Source organism: Loxodonta africana, chromosome 4 (genome assembly GCF_030014295.1).
Source record: "Loxodonta africana isolate mLoxAfr1 chromosome 4, mLoxAfr1.hap2, whole genome shotgun sequence".
Taxonomy (NCBI): domain Eukaryota; kingdom Metazoa; phylum Chordata; class Mammalia; order Proboscidea; family Elephantidae; genus Loxodonta; species Loxodonta africana.
In genome coordinates, this window is record NC_087345.1 from 39,405,955 (window position 1) to 39,429,171 (window position 23,217).

The 23,217-nt window shown below is 38.3% G+C and overlaps 1 protein-coding gene across 5 annotated transcripts in view; it reads left to right on the plus strand.

Annotated features, from left to right (window-relative positions):
• The window catches only part of EEA1 (early endosome antigen 1), a 334,017-nt gene that overhangs the window by 152,350 nt on the left and 158,450 nt on the right, over window positions 1-23,217 (plus strand). The gene's annotated exons all lie outside the window — the stretch shown is intronic.

A 23,217-nucleotide genomic window follows, 5' to 3' on the forward strand; every position in this document is an offset into this window, starting at 1 on the left:
CATTAAGGGGAAAGCAGCTAGGGTCACATAGCAAGGTGTGTATAAATTTTTGTATGACAGACTGACTTGCTTTGTAAACTTTCATTTAAAGCACAATAAATAAAAAAAATAAAAATAAAAGAATGTTCCATGCAATATTTATCTTAAAATTATTCATTGCTTATCTGTAATTCGAATTTACTGGTCCTCCTGTGTTTTTATCTGACAACCTTAGATGGGAGTATGGATACCACAGAAGTCAGACAAATAGACTTTAAAACAAAGCAAAACAAAACAAAATTACTGTGATAAAGGTAAAGATATTATGATAACAACAACAACAAAAAAAACATTGCCGACCAGTCGATTCCGACACATAGCGACCCTATGGGACAGAGTCGAACAGCCACATCCGGTTTCCAAGGAGCACCTGTGGGTTTGAACTGCTGACCTTGTGGTTAGCAGGCGTAGCTCTTTGCCACTACGCCACTAGAGTGTCTAGAATAAATGGAGAGACACATCATGTTCATGGATAAACCCGTTGTAAGAAGCAGCTGGTGGATTTGAACTGCTGACTTTTGTTAGCACCCAGAGCTCTTAACCACTGTGCCACCAGGGCTCCCTTGTTATGATAGAAGATACAATTATCAAGTTTTTAGTAATTCTAAATGTGTATAGGCCTCATAACAAAGCTTTAAATACATAAAGTAAAAACTGCCAGAACTATAAGAAGGATCAATAAATCTATCACCATAGTAGAAGATTTTAATATTTCCGTATCAATAATTAATAGATCAACCCTAAAGGTTTTTTTTTTTTTAAAGGTTATCAGTAGAGATATAGAAAATTTGAATAATACAGTTAATAAGCCTGATCTAATGGACACAAACTGAACCCTGCCTCTGACGAATGGATTACTCATCCTGTCAGATGCCCATGAAATATTTACGTGAAAGTTGTTCAGGTATATGGCCAATTTTTAACATTTGAAGAACTGGTATATGCAGACCATATTCTCTAAACACAATGCAATTAAATTAGAATTATGTTTTAAAGTTTTTTTTTTTTTTAATGGCATAGGTTTGGAAATATTAAAATAGAAATTATTTTTTAAAAAACCCTCTTATCTCAAAGAAAAAATTATAATGAAAACTAGAAAGTATTTAAGATGGTAATGAAAATATAGAGTAAATATTCTGAAAAGGGATTCTTAGAGGGACATGCGTAGTTTTCAACGTTTATATTAGAAAGAAAAAAGTAACTAAAAGTTAATGAGCTGAGGTTTAAATCTAAGAGGTTAGAAAAAAGAACAAAAGAATAAAACCAAAGATAGTGGAAAAAAGGAAATAATAATTATAAGCATAAAATCAAAAAAGAGTCATAATAATATGTGTATAAATTTTTATATGAGAAATTGAGCTGTAAACTTTCATCTAAAGCACAATAAAAATAAAATAAAATAAATAAATTTAAAAAAATCAAAGGAGAGAAAGTACATAGTGATAAATTTAGGAAAAATCGTAAAAAATTCAGTTGGTGTTCCAAAATCTTTCCACATGCATAAAAACCCACCAGGCCTAAACAACTTTCTAGGTGAGTTCTACCACACTCTCATGGAACAGAAAATGGGGAGAGGGGAGGAGAAACACTCCCCAATTCAGTTTTTGAAGTTGGTGTTACCTTATACCAAAACCAGACAAGGTCAGTGCCAGAAGTGAAATTTATAGGCCCTCTCACGAATGTAGACACCAAAATCCAAAACTAAACATTGGCAAAGTGAATGCAACAACATAGAAAAGACCATACCACATTGCCAACTTTGGTTTATTGTAGGGATGCAGGATTGACTCAACATTAGAAAATCACTTCCTGTGATTCACTACGTTAACAGGTTAAAGGCGATATGATTGTCTTGCTTGACGCAGAAAAAGCATTCAGTAAAGTTCAGCAGCAATTCAGGGTTTAAAAAACATCTCAGACCTAATAAAAAGTACCTTTAAAAAGCCTAGAGCAAACAGCATATTTTAATGATGAAATGTTAAACCTCTACTTTTAAAAATCTGTGACAAAATCAGAATGCTTGTTATTACTGATTCTATGGAACATTGTAATGGGGGTCTTATCCAAAGCAATCTAAAAGGAAATATAAATAAATAAATAAGGACCGGAAATAAACTTTTCGAAAGTGTATTTACAAAGGAAATTACAGCCTACAAAAAACACAGAAAAGTATATACTGATTTATTATTTGGAATAAAAATAGAATTTAACAGAGCCTCTAGATTTAAGTTCCAAGTGTAAAGATTTCTTACATTTTGATATAGCAGCAATACTTGGGAAATGCAACAAAAAATATATCTAGAAATGATTTATCCAAAGATGTGCAAGACTCTTTTATAGTAAAATGTAAAGACTTTAGTGAAAGATACTAAAGAAGATGTAAATAAATGGAGGGATATGTTTATGGATGGGAGAATTCAATATTTTGAAGATTTAGTTCTCCCTAAATTGATCAAATTAATTCAAATCAATTTCAACAGGACTTTTTTTTTGGTGGAATTTGTTAAAATTTTTCTAAAATGTGAAGAGCAGATTCACACTCCCAAAAGAACAAGCTGGTAACACTTGTCATACCAGATATCAAAAGTTATTATTAGGCTATAGTAATTAGGATGGAGTCCCTGTGTGGTGGAAATGGTTAATGTGCTTGGCTGCTAACGAAAAGGCTGGCAATTGGAGCCCACCCACAGGTGCCGTGGAAGAAAGGCCTGGAGATCTACTTCTGAAAAATTAGCTGTTGAAAATTCTATGGAGCACAGTTCTACCCTGACACACATGGGGTCACCATGAGTTGAAACTGACTAGAAGACAACTGGCTCCTCATTAAGTAAGATATGGTGAAACTGGGAAAATACGAACAAAGACCAGTGTAACAGAATAGCAAGCCACTTACCCAAATTACATATATGTTTATATAAAAAATTGACATATGAAAGAGCTGGAAATGCACAACAGTGGGAAAAGTACAGAGTAGTTAATAAGCGTTACAATCAGTTATTCATACAGAAAAAAATTGGGTTTCTAGCTTATACCACTTATAAAATCAAGTTCAGGTGGATTAAAGAATTAAATGTAAAAGACAAAGCTTTACGACATTTAGAAGAGAGTATAATATCTTCATCACATCAGACTAGAAAAAGATATCTCAAACAGCATATAAAGCAAAATATTAATAAATGTGAATTCATTGAAATTAAGAGGTTCATTTAATTTAAAAAATAGAGTGAAAAGACAAGCCACTATCTGGGAGAAGATACTTACAACGCATATGATAGATAAAATACTAATATCCAGATTATGTAAATGAGAAAAAGATACAGACAGGAATTTCACAGAAGAAACTCAAATGTCAAATAAAATATGAAAAAAATGCTCAATCTCCCTAGGAAATGCAAGCTGAAACCACATTGATCTACCTTTGACCTAACTCAAGATATGTCAATTACACTGGGGAATAATTGGACACATTGGGGCCACCTGAGTCACCACTTGGGCCATCTTGGCAAGCATTGGACAACTGGATGCACCAGGTAATGGTAATGCTGGTGTCATGCCTCACCACTGAATCATGTTAGCAGACCCCTAAAATGAGAGACCCTTGGGCCAAGATCACAGTAATCGGTTGTTCTGCTTTGTCTCTGACTACTCTTTTCTTTGAAAGATAAGCAGGACCATTTTTATGAAATACTTGCACAGACTGACTCCAGAGTGTCTGTAGATTACCTGTTACGTGACTTGTGGTTACCGTTTCCTTAAATTTTCATGTATAAATAGTTTTCCTCAGCTCCTGTACTTCGAAGCATTTAGCATTTTTGCTTCATGCTCCCTGACAGCAGTTGCTCTATTCCTCAGTAAAACTCATTTTTACTCCTAACCAACTAAGAATTTTGTTCTTCAACAATCAACTGTGACCGACATCACCAGGTTACTTTGGGAAGATTGGTATGAAGTATCATCAACCTTGTGCCCAAATGTCAACCTCAGTAAGCTATGTAACTTTATCAGTGAGCAGACAAAGGTAAAATGCTGCCAAAAACAAGATAAGAATTGGCCCTATACTGATTTGGTACACTTGGGCTATTGCCAAGTTCTGGGGAAGGAAAAGGTCCTAAAACAGCCAGTCATGGGAATGAGCGGCTCATTTAGCAAGAGGGTTAAGGAGAAGATTGAGAACATCGAGGATCACAGAAAAAAAATATAGGGGCAAGATTAGTGGCCCTAATTTATGGCATAAACAGACTATCAAACATCACTGAAAAAGCACAAATAGTAGAAGATAAAGTAGATGATTGGGACCTCCTGAAAATAAAATACTTATGCTCATCAAAAGACTTTTCCAAAAGAGTAAAAGAGAACACATGGACTGGGAAAAAATTGGGGGCTATGACATATCTGACAAGGGTCTAATCTCTAAAATTTATAGACAAACTCTAACAACAACAAAAAGACAAACAGACCAATTAAAAAATGGGCAAAGGACACGAACAGACACTTCACCAAAGAAGATACCCGGGCAACCAACAAATACATGAAGAGATGCTCTCAATCATTAGCCATGAAAGCAAAATAAACAAAAAAACAAACTCACTGCTGAAGAGTCTGTTCTGACTCAATGCGACCCAGTAGTCACTAGAGAAATGCAAATCAAAACTGCAATGAGATACCATCTCATACTGGTAATAAAGGTAGTGATCAAAAAAAAAAAAAACAAAACCCGAAAACAATAAATGCTGGAGAAGCTGAGGAGATTGGATTTCTCACACACTGTTGGTGGGAATGTAAAGTGGAAAACCACTATGGAAAATGATATGGCACTTCCTCAAAAAGCTAGAAATAGAAATGTTATATGATCCATCAATCCCACTCCTAGGTATATATCCAACAGAAACAAGAGCTGTGACACAAATAGACATATGCACACCTGTTTGTTGCAGCATTATTCACAATAACAAAAGATGGAAACAACCTAAGTGCCCATCAGTGGATGAATGGATAAACGACTGTGGTACATACACACAACGGAACACTACACAAAGATAAAGAATAATGAAGAATCCAAGAAACATCTCACAACATGGATGAATTTGGAGGACATTATGCAGAATGAAATAAGTCAATCACAAAAGGACAGATATTATATGAGACCACTATTATTAAAAAAAATAAGAAAAGGTTTACACACAGGAAAAAAAATTTGATGGTTACCAAGGATGGGAGGGGGAGGGAAGGAAAATTATTATTTAGATAGAAGACAGGTGTTAATTCTGGTGAAGGGAAAGGCAATACACAATATGGGAGAAGTCAGCACAACATAATCAAGGTAAAGCAAGACACTGAAAAGTAGGAAGAATAAAAGGCAAGAGTGGTAAATACTAATACACATACAATCCTAATAACAGTAATAACAAACAATAATGTATGAGTAGATACATGGGTAAATATGTAAGCTGAACAGGGGTGGAAGGGCATATGGAAGTATACCCACATACATATATATTTGTACATGCTGCAAATATACCCATGTATGCAATAGTACACACAGGGGACACAGTCATGAAAACTTCTTAGCCATAACTATCTCCTGGGATTGAGATACTGGGCTTGAGGGCTAGGGACCATACTCTCAGGGGATATCTATGTCAACTGGCATATCATAATTCATATAGACAATATACTATATCCTACCTTGGTGAGTAGCAACTGGGGGGGTCTTAAAAGCTAATGAGCGGCCATCTAAGATATAACAATTGGTCTCTTCCTGTCCGGAGCAAAGAAGAGTAAAGAAAACCAAAGACTGAAGGAAACAATTAGCCCAGAAGACTAATGGACCACATGAACCACAGCCTCCACTAGTAAGACCAGAAGAACTAGATGGTTCCTGGCTACCACTACTGATCTCTGACCTGGACTACAATAGTAGGTCATGGACGGAGTGGGAGAGAAATGTAGAACAAAATTCAAACTCATAAATCAGACCAGACTTACTGGTCTGATAGAGACTGGTGGAAACCCCCAAGACTATGGCTCTTGGATATCCTTCGAACTTGGAACTAAAATCACTCCTGGAGATCATATTATATTCATATAAGAGACAAGCCTATAAAATGAACAAAACACCAGTGAGGAATGTACACCTCAGAACAATCAACTATACCACACCTTAAGGGCAGCATTTGCCCAAAAGCAAAGTTCAGAAGGAAGGTAGGGGCAGGAAAGCTGGGCCAATAGACATGGGCAACCCAGCGGGGGAGTGGGGAGAGTATTGACACATTCAGGGGTTTGCAACCAATGTCATTCTAAGCTGTGCATAAATCATTGATTGGAAAACTAATTTGCTCTCTACACTTTGACTGAAACTGCAGTAAAATGATCAAGAAAGAAGGAAAGAAAAGACCTGACTTAAAAGTAGTTTAAATGAAAAAAGATTTGTAGGTTTTAGTGGACTACAAACTTAAGTAGCCTAGGTGCCAAAATATTAACAATAGCAACAACAACAACACTAATAATAATAATTTAAGCTTGGTGCTGTTGTTAGCTGCTGTGGAATCAATTTTCTACTCGTAGTGACCCCATGTAACAGAGAATTCCTGTAGGGTTTCCCAGCACTTAACCATCCACAAACAGGGCTCCTTCAATTTAAACTTGTAAAAAAAAAATTTTTTTTTGCTACATTAAAAGAAGTTTACCGCCTAAAGTTTATTAGTGGCTACTAGGGGCTGATACTGGAAACCCTGATGGTTTAGTGGTTAAGAACTATGGCTATAATCAAAAGGTCAGCAGTTCAAATCCATCAGGTGCTCCTTGGAAACCCCATGGGGGCTGTTCTACTCTGTCCTATAGGGTTGCTATGAGTCAGAATCAACTAGATGGCAATGGGTTTGGTGTTTGGTTTGGTAGGGGCTGGTGGAAGGAAGGGAAAAAGGGGAACTCATTGCTTAGGGAACACTGAGCTTCTGTAAAGGGTGATGGGAAAATGTGGGAACAGATAGTGATGATGGTTAATGAACACAACTAATGTCACTGAATTGTATGTATTAAGGGTGATGGGAAAATTTGGAAACAGTGGTAATGGTCGAAAACATAACTAATGTTGCTGAATTGTACACATGAAGAGTGTGGACAGGGCAAATGATTTTTACATATGTATTTATCTCAATAAAAAAAAACAGAATACGTTTACTTCCTGTAACAAGAGAGTTTGTTTTGTTCTATGAACTATTCAGACTACATTAAAAGGACTATGTTAAGTTCTAGATGCCACTTATGAAAAGGGACAGTGACAAGCTAGAGTGTATCCAGAGGAAAGTGATTTCAATGAAAAGATCTATAAACCACATGTGAGACAAATAAACATAAAAAGCTGCTTTTTTTTTCAGCACTTACTATGTACTAGGCCCTATGTTAAGTGCCTTACATGCATTATCTAATTTTATCTCCTCACAAAGTCCCTATGAAAGCTTTGTTATGTCCATTTTATGGATCAGAAAACTGAGGCTTAGAGAAGTTAGGTACCTTTTGTCAACAACAAACAATAAAATGACTTTTATGATTTAAAAAAAAAAAAAATGGAGAAGCATGTGTCCTGGTGGCGGTCTGAGGTTACTTCAAAAGGTTCATCACAAATGTTACACACACACACGTATAATACAAACATACATTGAAATACCATTTCAAGACTCCTCATTGGTAAAAATTAAACTATCTCACAATAGCAAATGCTGGTACAGATGTGGAGCAAAGATTATTTATTTACTCTGTTAATGGACATATAAATGGAAGTTACCACTTTGGAAGATAATTTTGAGTTATCTAGTAAAACTGAAGTGGTGGTTAGTGGTTAGTAAAATTGAAGATATGCATACCCTAATTCCCAGCAGTTCCACTCCTAGACATATGTCTTCTAAAGACTTTTACATACGCACCAGGAGTATGTACAAGAATGTTTTTTGTAGAGCCCACACACTAGGAATGATTATTACATGTTTTAAATGTCTGAAAAAAAAGCAAAAGAAGAATATTTTGGGATACATGAAAGTTGTATGAATTTGAATTTCAGTGTCCATAATACAGTTGTATCAGAACATGCTTATGGCCATTTATTTACAATTGTCTGCGGCTGTTTTGCATTACAGCAGCAGACCGTTTTAGTGAGTTCAGGCAACTTGGGGCTGATCAAGGAAAAAGATAGGGCCAGGATATAGCAGCATTAAGGTCCCTGGATGGTGAAAAAAGTTTGAACTTGACTGTTAGCCTGAAGGTTGGTGACTCAAACCCACCCAGTGGCACTTCCCAAGAAAGGTTTGGCTGTAAATATGTCAAATGTATAATATGATAAAAACCAGTTGCCATTGGGTTGATTCTGACTCCTGGAGACCCCGTGCATATCAGAGTAGAATTGTACTCCATAGAGTTTTCCATGGCTGATTTTTCAGAAAGAAATCACCAGGCCTTTCATCCAAAGTCTCTCAGTGGACCCAATCACCAAGCTTTTAGTTAGCAGCTGACCTCCTTAACTGCTTGCACCATCCTGGGCTAAAAAAACAAACAAACAAAAAAACTTGGTTGCTATCCAGTGGATTCTTCCCGTTTTTCCCGCTGCCATCGAGTTGACTCTGACTCATAGAGACCCTATAGCACAGGGTAGAACTGCCCCATAGTTTCCAAGGAGCACCTGGTGGATTCAAATTGCAGACCCTTTGGTTAGCAGCTGTAGTTCTTAACCACTATGCTACCAGGGTTTCCATGTGGATTCTAGATAACGTTAAATGATAAAGGTTAACTCTGTAGGGTAGCCGGTAAATTGTAGAAAACTGACAGTGGTACAAATGATCTTTGTCTGATAGCAATGTAAATAAATTTTGTGATATAGAGATGGAAATGAGCTGTGTCTAGTAAAAGATTACAACCCAAAGGTTGTTTTATTGCCCTGTAAGGCTTTTTTTTTTTTAAGGCATTAACCAATTTTTAATGTAATTTAGTAATATTTTTTTTAGTAATATTATTCCAGTATTCGTTCTTTACCCCTACCTGTTGAGTCAATTCTGACTCACAGTGATCTTATAGGACACAGTAGAGATGCCCCAGGGGGTGTGGGGAAACCCTGGTGGCATAGTAGTTAAGTGCTACGCTGCTAACTAAAAGGTCTGCAGTTCAAATCCACCAGGCACTCCCTTGAAACTCGATGGGGCAGTTCTACCCTGTTCTATAGGGTCGCTAGGAGTTGGAATCGACTTGACGGCAATGGTTTTTAAGAATATATTTGAGAAAGAAGTAACAATTACTGAGGTCTTACTAGAAGCTATTATACACAATATTTTATTTCAACCTTCTAATACCTATATGTGGAAACCCTGGTGGTGTAGTGGTTAAGAGCTACAGCTGCTACCAAAGGGTCAGCAGTTTGAATCCACCAGGCTTTCCTTGGAAACCCTCTGGGGCAGTTCTACTCTGTCCTATAGGGTTGCTATGAGTCAGAATCAACTCGACGGCAATGGGATTAGTTTGGTTTGGTTTTTGATGAATAAAAAAACCAAAACAAAAAACTGTTGCTGTTGTTAGGCACTGTTGAGTCAGTTCCGACTCATAGTGACCCTATGTACAACAGAACAAAACACTGTTCAGTCCTGTGCCACCCTCACAATCGTTGCTATGTTTCAACTCACTGTTGTAGCCAGTGTCAGTCCATCTCAAGTTGTGGGTCTTCCTCTTTTTTGCTGACTTCTATTTTACCAAGAATGATGTCCTTCTCCCCAGACTGGTCCCTCCTGATAATATGTCCAAAGTACGGAAGACGAAGTCTCACCATCCTCCCTTCTAAGAAGCATTTTGGCTGTACTTCTTCTAAGACAATTAAATGAAATGAATATATACATATATATATATATTTAAAGATAGTTTAAAAAAAAAAAAAAAGAAGGAAAGAAAGAAACCCAAAACCCTTGTGGGTCGACTTTTAACATTCTAATGCTGATGGAATAAGACACTAGAAGTGGAAATTATAAAGGCTATATAATCATATGGAAACCTGGTGGCATAGTGGTTAAGAGCTACGTCTGCTAACCAAACAATTGGCAGTTTGAATCCACCAGGAGCTCCTATGGGGCAGTCGTACTCTATCCTATAGGGTCGCTATGAGTTGGAATAATGGCAAGAGGTTTGGGTTTGGCTTCTTTTTTTAATAATCATATAAGCTGAAAGAATATGATAATGTGTTAATAAAAAATCCAAATAAATAAAGCACTTAAGCTCCTAGAATAACATTACCTTCTTTACTGTTGCTTTAAACAAGTACACTAACTATACAAGTGTTTGAAACTATTAAAGATGTAGGCTCTAGAGTCAGACCACCTGGCTTCAAAACTTGCCTGAATCAGTTTTTGGTTTGGGCAAGTTATTTAATATTTCTAAGGATCAGTGGAAGAAAAACCTGGTGATCTGCTTCCACAAAGATTACAGGCAAGAAACCCTGCAGAGCAGGTCTACTCTGTAACACGTGGGGTCACCATGAGTTGGAATCTACTTGATGGCAGTGTTCTTAAAAAAATTTTTTTAAAGCCTCAGCACTTCTATCTCATAGGATTGTGGGGAGGAATAAATAAAACAATACAACGAAGAAGCTCAAAATAGTGCTTGTGAGTGCTGGATGGACACTGACTACAAACTTCCTGTTTAGTTATTTTTGTCTTTCAATAAAGTGTTACAATATACAAATTAATGTACGGCAAGACAGTAACCATTGCAGCTTCATATCATTGTGTAAATTACTTTCAAAATTATACACAGATTATTACTAACACTGTGCAATATTTAATAGAATAATGCTCCTCAATATTGAAAATTTCCAGGTACTAAGCTTTATTCAAATCAAATTGACTTAATTCTTATGCATCAGTATTTTACCTTTAGAACATTTTACAACCACAGGTAAATTTTGTTTTCTAGTCAAACCTCTCAAAAATAGAACTTTTTCTGCATGAAAAAAGAAACTTCCTAAATTAACTGTTGCTCAAGTAAGCAATTTACTACACCAAGGAAAGATCTGGCAAACATCTCATTTCTTTAGAGCTTTTACAAGTAAATCCACTTCTACCAAACTTAGTAGTTGAAAAATCTCCAACAGTAGAAACAGACAATAAAATAAAATAAAAATATAATAAAATGAAGTGAAATAAAAATAGACTGTTGGTACAGTTACTCAGGTCAACTTCCTAATCAGGCAGAAATTACTATGCAGGCTTGAAAAATGACTTGGTCTTTCCAAATGTCTTAGGCTTGAAAAATAACTGTCTTTCCAAGTGTCTTCAACTTTACAAGCAAAAGCAGAAGTTTCAAGAGATTCCTTTATTTGATTCTACCTCACAGTATTTTAAATGCAGCAAGATTGTAAAAAGGGACAAAAATGTTTATTTACTTAATACCTCTGAGACAGAACCTCCACAATGCTGTATTCTTTGCTTGGCTCCCTGCCAAACAGTGTTGTATTGTAAAATTGTTTCTTTTGTCGGGCTCCCCACCTCAGCTTTGCATTCAAATCGGGCTTTTGCTTGGAGGTTATATGTAAACTCTATTGCACCTGAATAGTATGATTAAGAATGTTGCTGACATAACTTGTATGAACTCTCTATTTGTAAACCCCTTTGAAAGCAACCTGCCTGCCCATCCTTGGAGAACAGTCTTGGCAGTAGTAAGTACCCATTGACTCCATTTCCTTGTACAATGAAATAAAGCTGCCTTTTTGTTCTCCCACCTTGGTCTCTCATTTATTGGCCAACATGAGTCATGCTGAGTAAGAAGGTGGGGTTTCTACGACATAATACTTCTGATTTTTCAGCTTAAAATTACTCCTGATTTTCTACTAATTTGGTTATGTGCAATTTTAGAATTTTTCTTTAGTATCTAAAAAGATTTAAAGATGATTTTTGTCACTTATTTCTTCTCATAAAACTAAATTATTTATTATAATTTAATTTATAATAAATTACACTATTATAATCTGTAATTCATTATATTATTATAATTTAATTATAGGTTTAAATCTCATATGCCATCTTATAATTCAGTAACTATGTACCTACTATCATCTATTGAATGAACTAAATTGCCAATCTGGATTTCAAATAAACTGAGCAAGCTCGAAGACCACACCATGGCTGACAACCTGGGGAGAAGGGCCTGGAGAAAAGGGTGAACAGGGGAACTGTATACTCCAAAAGTTGTTCTTTAATTTTTATTCCATGTTAACTTGTTTGTTTTTAAGTCATCTAAAGGTCTATTTTATGCATTAGCTAAAATCAAATAAAATATATTTTTGGATTCTATTTTTAGCCAAATAACTTGTAACAAGCATCGGCCGAATAAAATAAGCATCATGCTTTTTAAATTGTACCAAGTGTTATTTTTTATGTAATCCTCCATTTTTTTAAGGCTTTTTTTTTTTTTTTAAGGAGTTATATTTCTTTCGATACCTCTAGGAGTTATGACATAAATAAGAGATGATTGTTCAGAGTTATTATGTAGGTTTTTTTGTCCTTAACTAAGAAAACAGTTTTCTTAGTACAGATGAAGCTAGACCTAAAGCTAGAGACAGACACAGAAAGAGACAGAGACTTCCCCCCAGGATATATTTTTATAAAATTATCATTTAACTATTGTTAAAAATAATCAAAACTCAAAGAAATTGAAGCAAGATATATTCTGAGTAGTTATTCTATATGCATATAGGCAGACCATTCTGATTAAAAGAAAAAAAAGCAAATAGCTTGAAGTAGGCTGCTTACAATGAGACTTATAAGGAGGAGAGAGAAGCATAGAAGATCAACCATTGGCTAATCTTCCTGTGATTGGTTCCCTGCCCTCCCCACCCCTTTACTGAGATCAGTTGACATCAGGTTACTTCTGATCTGGCTGCTAATAATTTGGCCCTCCACCAACCTGCAGCCATGAGACTTTCTGAGATTTCAATTAGGAGACGCTAGAGTCTTTTCGACTCCACCGCAGTGGATTTGATTTGTTTTGGTTAGTCTTTTTTTTCAGGAAGCCCTCGTGGCTCAGTGATTAAAGCACTAGGCTGCTAACCAAAAGGTCTCTGCAGTTCAAACCCACCAGCAGCCGGTCCATGCAAGAAGATGTGGCAGTCTGCTTCTGTAAACATCACAGCCTTGGAAACCTGTGCCCTACGGGGCAGTTCTGCTCTGTCCTATAAGGTTAGTATGAGTCAGAATTGACGGCACACCAACGGACTAGAGGGTTTTTCATTAAATCAGGAGGTGATGGTTTGTTGACTCTCCTTTTCTAGCAGAATAAGACAAATTTATATTGGTGTAGCTTTTGTAATTTGGGTCAAGATTTTTATGGCAAATGTTTGATTTTGTGGAGATGAAAAACCTTAAAGTCAAAGTAAGATGTCTGTTATTAATTATCCTCTTCAACACTATTAACTGAAATACTTCAGCATCTATTATTCTTCCCTTATACTACCTCTTCCATGCTGACAAGACATTTTCAGTTTTAAAATTTTCACAAAGGACCATTTATTTGAGCCTTGGATGCAATTCAGTACCTAAAAATTTCAGACTATTCCAAGCAACTCATTGGTTGAGGCAATATACCATTTGAACTAGATGGCCTCTGGAACCTCTTCCACCACTGTGTTTCTATCTTTGCTTTGGAGGCTGAAAAACTTGAATTTTTTGTCAGCACGCTGAAAGTAAATTCTTCTCTTGGCAGACATATCATCCAAGCTTACAGAGACAGAGATAACATTTTATTAATTTACAATGGGCAATAAAACTTCCCTGTGGATTGTTATGCTTGCATCAACAGGACTAGTGCATGGCCTCTTGAAAGGCAAAACTACGTGGGTATTTAGAACTAGAGGAAGTAGATGAATAATGCAAATTGGGGACAAGCTTGTCATGTAGCCTGGAGCGTTTTGAGTCTGTGAGTCAAGATAGCTTATCTTCTGGATGGAAACTGTCAACTTCTGACTTTGGGGGTTTCCCTTTCCTGTTCTTTGGGATAACCATTCCTCTTCTGATAATACAATGGTGAGTAGGACCTTGTCAGAGGTTTGGCAGTCGAATAGAGGAGGCAATCAACAGTCTATCACAGGGTTGAATACAAAATGTAGGTACACGTAGCCTGTGTAACTTAGTTTTGTGGGGGTAGTGAGACTTGGGGATGAGTAGGAATTAGATAGGCAAGGGGAGGTTTGGTGTGAGGAACATTCTAGGCATACAGAATAGTATATGAAATGGAAGACACTGTGATAAGGTCAGAAAACTGCAATAGTTCAGTATGCCTCAAGTATACAGCGTAAAGAAAGTAATGCCAATAGATGAGGATACAGGGGTAGCTGGAGCAGGATAACCTGAAGGGCTCACAAACCACAATAAGGTTTTTTTTTTCCCTCAAAACAATGGGGAGCTGGTGAGGAATTTTAAGCAGGGGAGTAATGATCAGACTGTGCTTTAGAAAAGGATTACTGTGGCTACAGTGTGGAGAATGAAGTGGGGGGATGCAAGACTGGAAACAGAGAGCCTAGTTGGTAACCCAGGTTAGAGTGGAGTGGCTCAAAAAATGGGGCAAAGTGAGGTAGAATTTGCAGGACTGAGTGATTAATTATATGTGGGAAGTAATAAAAAGGAACTGGTCAAGGATGACACTCAGATTTCTAGCTTGTGCGTGGTAATGCCAATCACTGATACAGGAATCCAGGAGCTCATGGAGAAGGAGTGGAGGGTGGGCAGGAGAAGGAAATGGTGAGTTCAGTTTAGAGTATAAACATTTCAAATTGAGCCTGAGGATTCTGTAGGATATACAATTGGAGTTGTTCAATAGGCATTGGATATTGGGTTCATATTCAGAAGAGAGATCAGGGCTAGGGATTTGGGAATCACCAGCAAATATTTTATGTGGAATGGAAACCACAGGAGTGACAGTGACTGCTAACCCATTAAAAATGTATAGGACAGGTAATAATAGTCCTGTAGCCATAAGCCTGGATGCAGTCCGCTTTGCTTAGCCAAAATTATCAATATCAACAAACAATAATTCTACTCGCTCTTCTGGTGGGTTCTGGCAAAGTTCTTCCAAAGTTGAGTAGTTCTAGTTATATAACTGGAAGCTCCATGAAGGCAGCAGTTTGTGTTGTATTTAAACACAACTTCATTATTTAAACAAATAAAACAGTTACCATTGAGTTGATTCAAATTGCTGGCGACCTCAGGTTTTCAGATTAGAACTGTGCTTCTCCATAGGGTTTTCAATGGCTGTGATCTTTTTGGAGCAGACTCCCAGGGTCTTCTTCCAAGGTGCCTCTGGGTGGATTCAAACTGCCAAGCCCTCGGTCAGTAGCCAAGCACTTAACCATTTTTACCACCCAGGGACTCCTCTCTTTTATTATGGTTGTTAGGTGCCGTTGAGTCGGTTATTACAGTACTGTAAATATTGTTGCCTGCCTTATGCCAGCCAGCAGTCCTGCTGCTGCCCCTAATGGATTACAGCTGGAGAAGTTACAGGGTCGCGTCATGGATAGAAACTGCTGCCTTGAATTTGACATTGGGAACTTTTCCACACAACGAATCATAAAATGTGGGGCAAAGAAGTAGAAGAGATCTGATACTCTTTATTCAACTAGGCACCATGACCTTGGACATCTACTGATATTTTATATGCTAAGAGCAAGATGAACTAAAATTGTGAGTGTTAGGGCACAGTAATAATATTTACATTTACAAAAAATTATTTAGGAAAGGAAGAGAGAAATAGATTTTATATTGTTATAAATTCTGTAACTCTTCATGTTCACAATGAGGAGCTGATTAAAATTTTAATTGCATGTGATTTTCCTAACAACTTTTTGAAAGGCATATTAAAACTAACAGTCACATAATAAAAGATTTTACTTGTTTTTGTTAAATAGCTGTATGCTGGCCTCAGAAGTCACAGAGCATCACTACATTCTGTTAAAGAGGTATGAGTCATTAAGCCCAGCCCACATTCTGTTGGTGTTGTTAGGTGCCGGAGAGTAGCTTCTGACTCATAACAACCCTGTGTACAACAGAATGAAACACTGCCAGCTCCTGTGCCATCCTCACAATCATTATGCTTAAGCCCATTGTTGCAGCTACTGTTTCAATCCATCTCACTGAGGGCCTTCCTCCTTTGCACTGACCCTCTATTTTACAAAGCATGAGGTCATTCTCCAGTGACTGATCCCTCCGATAATGTGTCCAAAGTATGAGACATACTTTCGTCATCCTTGCTTCTAAGGAGCATACTGGCTGCATTTCTTCCCAGACAGACTTGTTCTAATTACATCTGATTACATCTATTTAAATAGCCCCCACCTTTAAAAAATCTCTTTAGTTACATTATCTTTACCTTGATTTTTTTACCCTGATGGGTCCGTGGCTAGCGCCCCCCTTTCTTTCAGAAAAAAAACCTTGCTCTGAAAACCGCTATGTTAAACAGATAAAAGACAAGCTACTGTAGCTGATAAAAGGGTGAATAATGTAAGGTCTCAAGTGCTTGGTTTTCTCCCTTGACTGAGGTGGCTTGGTTGACATACTTTGTTAGCCACTGGACTAAGCAAATCCAAGGGAAACTCTGTCCCTGTCCAATGCTGGGATGGTATCTCTACACGGAACTCTTTAAATAACATCACCTGCCCACACAAAAACATTTCAGAAGCATGTAAGAACACAGATTCAGATATTAGCCCCTTTTCTAGAACTCACCCGCACTACCGTTTGTAGTTCTCCATGTACTGTATTATATTTGGTGACTTTAGCTTGGGAGTCCACTGGCTGGTCTGGGTTAGAGGATTGACAAGAATAATATCTTGGATTTGATTTAAGATCGATTTCACTTTGGTTTACTACTGAATAAGCCAACAGGCAAGGTAAAGGATATTTACAAAACCAAAGATACAGGTGAGTTAGTTTCTCTACTTCTATTCCTGTTCCTGAAATTTGTGGTCTTAGAAAGTCCATGCAAAATGAGAAATCTACCAGGTTGGAAAGTACCAAACCATGAACTTCCTGCCTATTATTGGAGGAGACATATTGATACTTAAAGTTCACTTTTATCAGAGGTGAGAATTTTTGTCATGCCAACTCTACATTATTCAGTGGTCTATTTTGTACTCCACTGAGTTGAGGTATAAGTGCAATAGGCTTGGCCATGGCTTATCATTAAGGGCATTGTTTTTTATTAGGTCTAAAATGAAACTATTATTTTGAATGACCGCCCTAACAGGGAACACAACAGAGAGTCCCTGACGGAGCAGGAGAAAAGTGGGGTGCAGAACTCAAATTCTAGAAAAAAGACCAGAATTAATGGTTTGACTGAGACCGGAAGGACCCCAGAGGACATGGCCCCTGGACTCTGTTAGCCTAGAATTGAAACTATTCCTGAAGTCAACTCTTCAGACAATGATTAGACTGGACTGTAAGACGAAGAATGATAGCTATGAAGATAGTTCTTAGCTCAAGCAGATACATGAGACTAACTTGACAGCTCCCATCCAGAGGCAAGACGACAAGGCAAAAAGGGACAGGAGCTGGTTAAATGGACACCGGAAATCCAGGGTGGGAAGGAGGAGTGTGCTGTCACACTGTAGGGAAAGCAACTAGGGTCCCATACCAATGTGTGTATAAATTTTTATATGAGAAAGTAACTTGAACTATAAACTTTCACTTAAAGCACAACGACGATGACAACAACAAAAAAATATAACTATTATTTTGGATCTTTCCTAGTCCTGACTCCAAAGAAATTCAATGATACCTGATGCTTTTCTTGAGGTTACTCAAGTCAACTAATTGTTGTCCTTGCATCGATTCTGACTCAGGATGACTCCATGTGTACAGAGTGTGGAGGAAATCAATAGGGCTACTGGAAAATTCATGCATCTCCCCATTCCCTTAAAGGCCTCCCCTTTGCCTCCCTCCCTCCCTACTCTGCTCCTAAAGGCTGAAAGAAGCACAGACTGATACTAGGTTACACTTAGTTGGTTGAATGAGGCTAATATAATATGTTAAAAGTGAACAATTCAGTTAAAAAATAAAAAAAGCTACTTGGTGCCAAATAGCTGGTTAGTGGTCTTGTGTATATTCCTTAGAATTCAGAAACTGTTTTGGCCTTAGTTATACTGATATGGAACGCATAAACAGCGATATCCTAGGCATTAGTGAGCTGAAATGGACTGGCACTGGCCATTTTCAATCAGACAATCATATAGTCTACTACTCCGGGGATGACAACTTGAAGAGGATTGGTGTTGCATTCATCGTCAAAAAGAACATTTCAAAATTTATCCTGAAGTACAATGCTGTCAGTGATAGGATAATATCCATACGCCTATAAGGAAGGCTAGTTAATATAACTATTATTCAAATTTACGCACCAACCACTAAGGCCAAAGATGAAGAAACTGAAGATTTTTATCAGCTTCTGCAGTCTGAAATTGATCAAACATGCAATCAGATGCACTGATAATTACTGGTGATTGGAATGCAAAAGTTAGGAATAAAGAAGGATCGGTAGTTGGAACATATGGCCTTGGTGATAGAAACAATGCTGGAAATCGAATTATGGAACTTTGCAAGACCAACGACTTCTTCATTGCAAAAACCTTTTTTTACCAACATAAATGGAGACTTGCCAGATGGAATACACAGGAATCATCAAATCGACTACATCTGTGGAAAGAGACGATGGAAAAGCAAAATATCAACAGTGGGAACAAGGCCAGGGGCCGACTGTGGAACGGACCATCAATTCCTAATATGCAAGTTCAAGTTGAAACTGAAGAAAATCAGAGCAAGCCCACAAGAGCCAAAATACGACCTTGAGTATATCCCACCTGAATTTAGAGACCCTCAAGAATAGATTTCACGCGTTAAGCACTACTAACTGAAGATCAGAGGAGTTGTGGAATGACATCAGGGACATCATACTTGAAGAAAGCAAGAGGTCATTGAAAAGACAGGAAAGAAAGAAAAGACCACGACGGATGTCAGAGGAGACTCTGAAACTTGCTCTCAAACACTGAGCAGCTAAAGCAAAAGGAAGAAACGATGACGATGAAGTAAAAGAACTGAACAGAAGATTTCAAATGGTGGCTCGAGAAGGCAAAGTGTTATTAATGACATGTGCAAGGAGTTGGAGATAGAAAACCAAAAGGGAAGAATATGCTTGGTGTTTCTCAAGCTGAAAAAACCGAAGAAAAAATTCAAGCCTCCAGTTGCTGTAGTGGAGAAATCTATGGGGAAAAATATTAAATGACACTGGAAGCATCCAAAGAAGATGAAACAATACAAAGTCACTATACCAAAAAGAATTAGTCGATGTCCACCCATTTCAAGAGGTAGCATATGATTGGGAACCAATGGTACTGAAGGAAAAAGTCCAAGTTGCACTGAAGGCACTGGTGAACGACAAGTTTCCAGGAATTGATGGAATATGAATTCAGATGTTTCAACAAATGGATGCGGCGCTAGAAGTGCTCACTTGTCTATGCGAAGAAATTTAGAAGACAGCTACCCGGCCAACTGACTGGAAGAGATCCATATTTATGCCTATTTCCATATTTATGTCTAATTGAATGCAGAAATTATGGAACAACATCATTAATATCATGCACAAGTAAAATATTTCTGAAGATCTTTCAAAGGCGGCTGCAGCAGTGTATCAACAGGGAACTCCCAGAAATTCAGGCCAGATTCAGAAAATGATGTGGAACCAGGGATATCGTTGCTGGTACCAGAGGGATCCTGGCTGAAATCAGAGTGTACCAGAAGGATGTCTACCTGCATTTTATTGACTATGTAAAGGCATTTGACTGTGTGGATCATACCAAATTATGGATAACATTGCGAAGGAGTTCCAGAACCCTTAATTGTCCTCATGAGGTACCTGTACGTAGATAACAGGCAACCGTTCAGACAAAACAAGGGGATAATGAGCGGTTTAAAGTCAGGACAGGTGTGTGTCAGGGTTGTATCCTTTCACCATACCTGTTCAATCTGTAGAAACCCTGGTGGCGTAGTTTTTAAGTGCTACGGCTGCTAACCAGGAGTTTGGCAGCTCAAATAGGCCAGGTGCTCCTTGGAAACTCTATGGGGCAGTTCTACTCTGCCCTATAGGGTCGCTATGAGTTGGAAATCCACTCGACGGCAATGGGTTTGGTTTTTTTGGTTTATTCAATCTGTATGCTGAGCAAATAATCTGAGACTCTGGACTGTATGAAGAAGAACGGGGCATCAGGATTGGAGGAAGACTCATTAATAACCCGCAATATGAAGATGACACAACCTTGCTTGCTGAAAGTGAAGAGGACTTGAAGCACTTACTGATGAAGACCAAAACCAGAGCCTTCAGTATAGATTACACTTCAACATAAAGAAAACAAAAATCCTCACAACTGGACCAAAAAGCTACATCATGATAAACGGACAAAAGGTTGAAGCTGTCAAGGATTTCATTTTACTTGAATCCACAATCAACACCCATGGAAGCAGCAGTCAAGAAATCAAAAGACACATTCCATTGGGCTAATTTGCTGCAAAGAACCTCTTTAAAGTATCAAAAAGCAAAGTTGTCACCTTGAAGATCAAGGTGTGCCTGACCTAAACCATGGGATTTTCAATCATGTCATATGCATGTGAAAGCTGGATGGTGAATAAGGAAGACTGAAGAAGAACCGACGCCTTTGAATTGTGGTGTTGATGAAGAATATTGAATATACCATGGGCTGCCAAAAGAACAAACAAATTTGTCTTGGAACAAGTACAACCAGAATGCTCCTTAGAAGCAAGGATGGTGATACTGCATCTTACATACCTTGGATATGTTGTCAGGAGGGAATCAGTCCCTGGAGAAGGACATCATGCTTGATAAAGTACATGCATTTTTTTTTAGAGAGAGAAAAAGGAGAAAAGTGTAACAGGACTTCCGGACAATGCTGACTGCCTATTTGAGGTCTCTGGCTATTAATGTAAAATGAACCCAATAACCCTAGTTATGTATGTGTATCTCTATGCTCCTGTGTAGTACAGAGTAGGTGGATAGTTGGGTTTAACGAGGATTCAGGATCTGCTAGATGAATGCCATGGAGGAGAGAGGTGAAGAAGTGAAGCTATTTGCAAGAGCAGGTGGCGGGGGCTATAATGTTTGAACATAGATGTTCAGCTGGGTTTTGATGGAAGTGAGGACACTAGGAAAAATGGCTGGTAGTAAGAGAGTGAGAGGTGTTAATGGACTGGAAGTCTTGATGGGGCCAAAGAATTGCTGGTGTGGGAATATTCAGGTAAGGAGCTGAATGGATAAGAATTAGTGGTCAGATAGGGTAAGCAGAACTGCTATGTGTGGGAACTGCATGATTAGTGAAGGGTATTCTTAGGTGATTATGTCTCCCTAACTGTTTATTTTCTTTCAGAGTAATTAAGTTCTCTAGTGTATTATTCCAATGATGGCGTTACCATAAAATGCAGGGGAAAATGCACAGTTTTTTGAATAATCCATCTAGTAAACAGTAAATGAGAGCCTACTGTATTTGTTAAAAGATTCCACAAGAGAATTCCAGAAAAGAGAAAGCCTTGCCATACGATGCTAATAAGCAATTTTAAATTAATTCTTTGAAAAATAAACGATAAAGTGAAATAAATGTCAATTTTATCACTCTATATTGCTGTCACATAGTGGAATGTATGTTTCCCATATTGCCTGAAAATAAAACGCCTTTGGAAAGATGGAAAAGTGTGTGCTTTGCTTTGTTTGCCTGGATATATTTAAGTGCATTATTACCAATAGTGATTAATAACATATTAGTTGTAGGGATGGCTGTTCTGATGCAACACACACACACACACACACACACAGTCAAAAGCAGAATGGGGTAGAAACAACGTATTGCATTATATAATGCTTTACACTTTATAAAACATTTCACATTCATTAACTCATTAGAAAGTAATAATCTGTTGCATTTGCTCAAGAGATCTGGAAGTACTTTCCAACGAGCACTCCATTCATTGCTAAACTGTATTCAAAGTTTTTTTTTTTTGGTAACAAGGCTAGTAGTTGCAGTATTTCCTCTCCTCTCCTTTTTAAGCACTATTAAAAGCTTCTCTCTTTCTTCCAGCCTCTTGCCTCTAATAAAATGGTAAGGCCCATGAGCTGTGATTTTCGAGTTGAAATAATGACATCGTGCCTGGAAGTCAGTTCCAAGTCCGCAATCTTGTTTTGGCAGGCTATTTATGTATGACCTCATTATTTTTCTTAATCTGTATAACAGAAGGGATTAAAGATGATTTACTTCAATAAATCTATTATCAGAATAGGTTCTAAATTCCTTACCCGAATGGGCCGAGCATAGGCTTTGTTAGGAGAAAGCACATGAACGACATCAGCTCATTAAATATCGTTGCTATGATCTAAAGGGCTCAAACATAGCCACACGGTGAGGATGGCAAAGGACCTGACAGTGTTTCGTTCTGTTGTACCTATGAGCTGCAAGCGACATGAGGGCACCTAACAATGACCCCAAAAGAACAACTGCAAACTTCTCTCGCCTGCTCAAATTCCTGCTGCTTCCTGCCCGCCCCCCTCACCTCCCCCGCCCCCTTTTTTTTCTTAGTTCTTTACTTTCCTAACGGCTGTCATTAATTAGAGGCAGGAAGAGAGTAGGGAAGGGAAGCTAGGAGTTGGAAAAAGGAGGAAATCCAACAGACCAGTTAAGCATGTCTGCGACTCTCCTGCTTCTACCCAGGGGCTCAGAGGTCGACTCAGCATTTCTAGCAGAAATGACGCTCCAGCTGAGGCTCGGATGCCCTGTCCAGAGCCAAGGCGGTCACGGAAAGGGCCACACTGACGAATTTTATGTTTCAAGTCGAGGGGCGGCGGCGCGTTTCAGCCCGGGAGCCCCCTCCTCCAGTCCTGGTCAGTGACACCCCTAGACCAGGCCCTCAGAATTCCCAACCCGCCCCTCAACGGTCACGCGGCCGGCGCGCGAGCGTGCGCTTGCTTGGCAGCCCCGGCGTCCGCCCTGCCCACCGGAAGGAGCGGCAGCGCCAGCGTCCTGCCACCTGTCCGTCACGCGGCCGCCCAGACTGCCGCTGCTTCCGATTGGTCGCAGGCCTGGGCCAGCCCCCTTCCAGCCCTGCCCCCCACAGA